The following is a 7,925-nucleotide window of genomic DNA, read 5'->3' as shown; positions in this document are numbered from 1 at the left end:
TATCTAAAGAAATAAAAGAAGAAATTTAAAATACCAGCAAGACCCTACAAAAATAACTAAACAAATTACAAAAATATCAAATAGACTATCTCAAAATGTAAAATAATATATACTTAAGGTCAGCTAAACAACAGATTCCATAGAGATAAGGAAAAGTTAATAACTGATACATATAAAAATTTATCCAGAATGTGTAATAGAGAAAATGTAGTAAATATATTAGATATTAACAGAAGATTAAAAGAGAAGGCCTAATATCTTTGAATAATGTTCTTCCATTTTCTGTATCCTCTCCTTCAGGAAATCCAATTAGAGATACATTAGCAGAGAATTTTCCAGAATTACTGAAATACACCAAACTTCAAAGTCATTCAATTATACATGAAACACTTTTTATGAAACACTTTTTAATGGCCATACATTTTATCATGAAGCAATAAAAATTTTAATAAATTGCAATCATGCACAATATGTTCTCTGATACAAAACAATTAAGTTAAAATCAGTAATAAATGATAATTAGAGAAGACTAGTATATTTATAAATTATACACATTTTTCAAACAAATCATGGGTAAATGAATTAACCATGCTGGAAAGATAGTTAGATAATGGACACATTTAAAAATACTTAAAATAATATAAAACAAATATTCATATTGGGAAACAGAAAGTTTGAACTTTATGATCCAAACACATAATTGAAAAGGTGTGAAAAAGAACAGAATCTAAGGAAAGTAAGATAAACATATAATATAGGAACAAGGACAGCATAATAAATTAGAAACAAATAAGAAAATGATAAAACAGAAAAATCAATATTAATAATTTGAAAAGATTTGTAAAAGTGACAAAAGATAGGAAGGCCTATATAAAATATTTAAAAGATGAAGGAGACATTAAAATGTTACAGAAAATAAAAAGTTGAGAAGATAAAATAACAACATGTCAATAAACATAAAACTTAGCTCATGTAAACACATTTATAGAAACATTATTAAAAAACAATATTGACACAAAAGTATAATGTAAATAGTCTTTTGAAATAGCTAAATAGTTAGAGAAATGTTATTACAGCTTTAAAATTTTCCCACAAATAAGACTAAACACTCAGTAAGTGTAACCTGTAAACTATAAGAAAAATTTTACCAAATTATTCCAAATATTCCAAAGTCTAGAGGAATGCCAGAGCAGGCCACTTGACTATAATAATTAAAATTATTACAAACTTGTTAACATAAGAATCCTGAAACACTAATTCAAAAGAACCTATGCACCCCAATGTTCATAGCAGCACAATTTACAATAGCCAAGTGCTGGAAGAAGCCTAGGTGATGAGTGGATCAATAAACTATGGTACATTGACACAATGGAATACTATGCAGAAGAAAGAAAAAAGGAGCTCCCACCCTTCACAACAGCATGGATGGAACTGGAAAGTATTATGTTAAGTGAAGTAAGCCAAGTAGTGAAAGATAGATACCATATGATCTCACCTATAAGTGGAACCTAATTAACAAAACATACTGGCAAGCAAAATAGAACCAGAGACATTGAAATCGACAACAAGCTGACAGGAAGCAGAGGAAAGGGGAGAGGGAAATAACATGGGAAAGAAGGGAAAGGGTTGTAAATGAACATGAATGAGGGACACATGGATGGAGTCAAGGAGGGGTGGGATGGAGGGTGAGAGGTGGGCGTGGGTAAGGTGGGGGAAGTGGTGGTGGGAAAATGGAGAAAACTGTATTCGAACATCAATTAAAAAAAGAAAAAAAAAGTCAGAATGACCATCATAAACAAATCAACAAACAACAAGTGCTGGTGAGGTTGTGGAAAAAAAGGAACCCTAGTGCACTGTTGGTAGGAATGCAGACTGGTGCAGCCACTGTGGAAAACAGTATGGAATTTCCTCAGAAAACTAAAAATGGAACTGCTTTTTGACCCAGCAATTCCACTGCTGGGACTATATCCCAAGAAAGCTGAAACACCAATCCAAAAGAACCTATGCACCTCAATATTCACAGCAGCACAATTTACAATAGCCAAGTGCTGGAAGCAACCTAAGTGCCCGTCAGCAAATGAGTGGATCAAGAAACTATGGTACATTTACACAATGGAATACTATGCAGCAGAGAGAAAGAAGGAGCATGGGTGGAACTGGGGAGCATTATGCTAAGTGAAATAAGCCAGGTGGTGAGGGACAAATACCATATGATCTCACCTTTAACTGGAACATAATCAACAAAAGAAAAAAGCAAACAAAATATAACCAGAGACATTGAAATTAAGAATAATCTAACAATAGCCAGAGGGAAGGGGGTGGGAACTGTAGGGAGAAGGATTTTCAGGAACTTCTATAAAGGACACATAGATGAAACCAAGGGGGGCGTGAAAGCAAGGGAGGGAGGTGGGTTTGGGTGGGGTCGGGGGAGTGGTGGGGAGAAAATGTAGACAACTGTAATTGAACAACAATAAAGTAATGTATGAAACAAACAAACAAACAAAAAAGAAAGTGACTGAATATCTTCCAGATGAACAGGATGAATTATTTTCTTTCAACCCATATCTAACATTTGCAAAAGGTTTTTAATTACTCAAATATATGTTGCCTTTTAAAAACTTTTAAAAAGCAAAAAAGGAAGTGTTAAAAAGAAAAGGACCAATCTCAACATGAACCTAGATAAAGGGTTTACAATCCCTTTTCTGTAAAGGGCCAGATGGCAAATAATTTAGGCTTTGTGGGCCAGATAGTCTCACTTGTAACTAGTAGCTGATGCCCTTGTAGCACAAAAACAGCCATAGACAATATCTAAATGAGTGAGTACTGCTGTGTTTCAATAAAACTTTATTTGTAAAAACAGGTTGTATCCTTGCCCTGCCATCTACATGCCCTGCACATGTGCTGCTATACTGGGAACAACAACGGATAAAATTAGAAAAAAACTCAGCCCACCTGCCTCAAGGCAAGAAATTTGTGGACTGGTATTCCAAGACCACATCCTTGTTTGCTCGCATCCCCTCCCCTCGTATAGAGCATTCTCTCAATAATTTGCAACCAAACATATGACTGCTTGTAGTTTCCTAAAGTAAGACACAAATTGAATCAAGCAATGTGAAAAAAACCATAAAATATAGTTAAAATTAGGTTTTGTTCAGAGATATAATTCACCTCAGTGACAAAATTAAAGAGAAAATCATATGAACTTTAGTAACAATAAAATACATTTCATAAAAAGATTCTACTAGTAAATTTGGTATATAATGGAACTTTTTTAAAAAGCAAACTCATCCAACTCAATGGTGAAATGAGAAAGTATTACTTTTAAGATAGTAAGTAGGACTTACTATGAATGCCTTACTAAGAATGCCTATTATTACAACTGTTGTTGAGTATTGTAATGGAGGACTCAGCTAGTACCACATACAAAGGAAAAACAAAAAAAGAATGATTGGAAAGCAATCCACAAAATTATCCATATTCACTGATGATAATTATTTGTATAGAGTCCTAAATGTAACTGTAGTTACATTTACATAATAAATATGAAAGTTTAGCAAATTTGCTGGAACTTAATATACAAAAATCAAATACAACCTAATATATACACACATAAATCTTGCAGTTATTTAAAAAATACTTTACAATAGCAAGAAAAATACAGCTAAAAATAAATTTAACAAAGTTGTGCAAGGTCATTTTAGCGATAATTTTAAAGCTTCTTATTAAAGAAAACCTAAATGAATACACAGACTGCCATTTGGAAGACATAATAATATAACTATGTAAATTATCCCCACATTATTTTAAAATTTCAATTTAATTTCAACCAAAAATTTGTCTAGTATTAAAGAATAGTGCAATATTCATTCATGTTATTATTGTTATTTCACAATCACCAAATAAAACAGAAGAGGAATATGTTTAGGAGGATAGATCTGGCAATCAGTCAGCCAGGGCTAAAAGCCCAGTTTCCTCACTTACTGATGGTGAAACTTTGATTACATTACTTAACCTGTCTCTTTCACAATTTTTTCATTTATAAGATGAACACAAGGGTGTTGAGAGGATTGAATTAATATGTGTAAACCATTATGATGGTCAAGTTTATGTCAAATTGACCAGGCCAAGGGATTACCAAAGAGCTGGTTCAATGTTATTTCTGGGTGTGTCTGGAAGAGACTAGCATCTGATTTGGTGAACTGTATTTAGTAAAGTAGATGGCCCTTCCTTATGTGGGAGGTCATCTTCCATTTTGTTGAAAATCTGAATAGAAGTGAAAAGTGGAGGAAGGTTGAATTTGCTCTCTGCCCAATTCTTTTAAAGATTGTATTTGTTTGTTTGTTTGTTTTTAGAGAGAGGGGAAGAGAGGGAGAAAGAGAGGGAGAGAAACATTGATGTGTGAGGGAAACATCAATTGCCTCTCGTATACCCCGCAATGAGGACCTGGCTCACAACCCAGGCATGTGCCCTGACTGGGAACTCAACCAATGACCTTTTGGTTCACGGGCCAGCACTCAACCCACTGAACTACACCAGCAAGGGCTGCCTGATTCTTTGAGCTTATTCTTGGGCCTTCTAACTCAAACCTTGCTCTCAGGCCTTCTGACCCAGACTAGAATCTGTATCATCAGCTCTCTACCCCTTGGGGCTTCAAACCACACCATTAGCTTTTCCAGCATCCAGAGAGAAGATCATGGGACTTCTCAGCCTCCATACCTGCATGAGCTAATACCTATATCCCATCAGCTCTGCTTCTCTGGAGAACCCTCACTAACACAAATAGAAAAGTACTGTACATCTTCTGTGTGCCTCCAAGATCTACTCTAGATCCTTCTCCACTCTGCTCTGTGTCCCATGAGGCTCTCCTTTATGGACTAAATTCACAGCATCCCTAAACCCTCAGGTTTTGAGTTGGGTTCAGCCAAAGAGAGATACTAGCAAGAAACTGGAGGACAAAAATAAATGAGGACAAAGTACTGATTTCCCTGGCTCATCCCGCAACCTCCCTCCCAGAGGCTCCTGTGGATTGCCTGCTTTCCTCTATAGGAATCCGCAGATCCTCTCAAACAGGTGTGTGCATATCCTATGGGCATGTGGCAGTATGAGCTCTTCATTGCTTCTAGCCCAGAGGTACTGCACTGTCACATGTTGTTTTGCCTAAAGCATATTCATAACTTTGCAAGTAAGAAATTGCCATTCCAAAGTATTAGAAAACAAAGACAACCAATTAGACCTATTTTTAAAGATAACAGTGATAATATTTAAAACATACCTAGGAATAAATCTAATAAAAGATGTCAGACCCTTTCAGTCTTCTCTTGATGAATGAGGTCCCTTTCCTTTAGTAATTCTATACCTGTGAGTATGAGTCATAGAATTGTTTAGACTTCACTTTTAAAATCAAATCACCTGCCCTGGCTGGTGTGGCTCAGTGGATCACATGCTGGCATGCAAACCAAAGGGTCACCAGTTCAATTCCCACTTAGGGCACAGCCTGTGTTGCAGGCCAGGTCCCCAGTAGGGAGCATGTGAGAGGCAACCAAAGATTGCTGTTTCTCTCTCTCTCTCTCCTTCTCCCTTCTTTCCCCTCTCTCTATAAATAAGTAAAACCTTTTAAAAATTATGGGTAGGGACCACTTTGTTTAAAAAAATTAAATAAAATTAAGTTACCTAATATTTATGGAAATTTAAAAGGGCCATAATAGCAAGATAGTTTTGAAGCACTCTAAGATGGATACTCTGTTCAGAACATAGGCTTATTTGAAAGTATATAATAATTTGTAAAATGTGATATTGACAATGATTTAAGAATAATTGATATAACAATGGCAAAAATAGAGTATATAAGTGTGTTAACATGAATGCACACCTATGCATACACCAAAAATTTGATATAAAACAGATTACATTACAAATGCATGGGGGGAAAATGTACTATTCAAGCCTATAAAGGACAGTGATACATCTGACCTTTCATATGGAGAAACATTCCTCTTTCACTGTGTACACTACACAAATCAAATATGAATTGAAATGTGATAAGAAAAACTAAAACATAAAAATATTAAAAGAAAAGTCTGAGCTGGTGTGGCTTAGTTGGTTGGATCATCATCCCATGCACCAAAATGTTGTAGGTTCAATTCTCAGTCAGGGCACATGCCTAGGTTGCGGGTTTGATCTCCATCAGGAAGCCTAAGAGAGATATTGATCAATGTTTCACTCTCTCTTCCCCTTCCTCTCTCTCTCTGAAAAGAAATGAAAAAAAGTGTCCTCAGGTGAGGATGATATATATATATATATTGTGCTAGTAAAGGAGAAAACAAAAAATGAATTTAAAAACTATGATTTTTTGGCAAAATTAAAATCTTCCTTAAAAGGTGTCATAAATCAAATTAAAACATAAACCATAATGTGAGAAAAGATACTTTGCTGGAATGATCCTAACTCTAATGGACTCAGTATTACTATACAAAATAAGGATATAGATATATATATACATATAGATATTGATACATAATTATAGTTACTGTGTGTGTGTGTGTGTGTGTGTGTGTGTGTGTGTGTGTGTGTGTAATGGAAGAAAAATCCTAAATGGCCAATGACATGAAAAAGATATTCCATAGCTGCAGTTCTCTTGGCATGCAAGTCAGGTGGTTCCAACTTCTCTGAGAGCCAGCTGCCCAGTAGCCCCAGTTGCTCAGGTCTGGAGTCCTGGCGGCATCACAGGCTCTGCCACAGTTCGAAGCTGGCTAATAATCGTCAGTGGAAACAAAAGTGGGTTGTGGATGTAAGGATGATTCCAAGTTTGGCCAGAGAATATTGGAGAAGATGGAGTGGCCTAAAGGAAAGGGTTTAGGGATTCAAAAGAAAGGAACCACAGATCATATTAAAGTTCAAGTTAAAAACCATCACCTGGGACATGGAGCTATGATCAATAATGAAGACAACTGGACTGCTCATCAGGATGATTTTTCACTAGCTTCTGGCTGAACTGAACACTTGTCATGGGCTGGAAACAGCAGACTCCTCCTAGGACAAGGGAAAAAAATCTTTCAGCCTTGAAGAAAAGTCCAAAATCTCCAAAAACCACATTCATTATAGGAAATACAGAAAAGGGAAGGAAATATCATCTCAGAGCAAAACAGATCTTGACTGCATTTTTTGGAAAAGACGGAGTAAGGAGACACCCCAGGATTATCTCAGCCTTACCACTCCAGATGGGAATGAAATGTTGAATAAAGTAGCAGCACCTTCACCATCCAGGAAAACTTTGCCAAGCTGATAGCAGAACTAAAGAACAAACCATAGGCCATGATGCAGGGCTGATCTTCCAGAAACCCAGATAGAAAGGAAAAGGGGAAAGAAAAACATAAGAGAAGAAAACAAAAGAAAGGAAAGAAAAAAGAAAAGAAAAGGAAAAAAGAGTCAAAGATAAAAATGTGGAGCATTACACCCAACCTAAGACCAAGAAAAAGAGAGTCGAGGTTGAACTCAGAGACCTTTGTTGAGATGAGAATTCTGATGCTTCTGCTGAGGATGAAGAGGATTGTGTGTGGCCACGTGATGACCAGAACTTACCATGAAACCACCCCCCTCAAAAAGAAAAGAAAAAGCTACAAAAACAAGTTGAGACAGCAGTAGATGTTATAGCAGATGAAATACCGGTGAAAAAGAAGAAAAATTCCAAATAAATTCTCTCAAGCTAGGGCCTTTCAATCACTCAAAGTGCTGCCAGGCAAGCATCCTTGGCCTGAAGTCTGAGCAGAGTTCACCCAAGAGAGTTTGTGCTCATTTTTTAACAGACCCAAAGATTGCTGAGTCTCGCCTTCTTACCACATTTTCCCCAAATCATACTCCCAGAAGAACTTTTTAATGTTCCAAATCATGGCTCTCATAAACAAATAAATTTCTTTGCAGACTCTGAA

General features: G+C 36.0%; 1 pseudogene; it reads left to right on the top strand.

Moving 5' to 3' along the window:
• Positions 1–5,091: 5,091 nt before the first annotated feature.
• Positions 5,092–7,375, top strand: LOC123832668 (annotated as a pseudogene).
• The last annotated feature ends 550 nt before the right edge of the window (positions 7,376–7,925 follow it).

This window comes from Phyllostomus hastatus, unplaced genomic scaffold (assembly GCF_019186645.2).
Source record: "Phyllostomus hastatus isolate PE091 unplaced genomic scaffold, TTU_PhHast_1.1 phas_scaffold_200, whole genome shotgun sequence".
NCBI lineage: Eukaryota > Metazoa > Chordata > Mammalia > Chiroptera > Phyllostomidae > Phyllostomus > Phyllostomus hastatus.
Note: the sequence above shows the minus strand (reverse complement) of the source record. Positions and strands in the feature narration are given on the sequence as shown.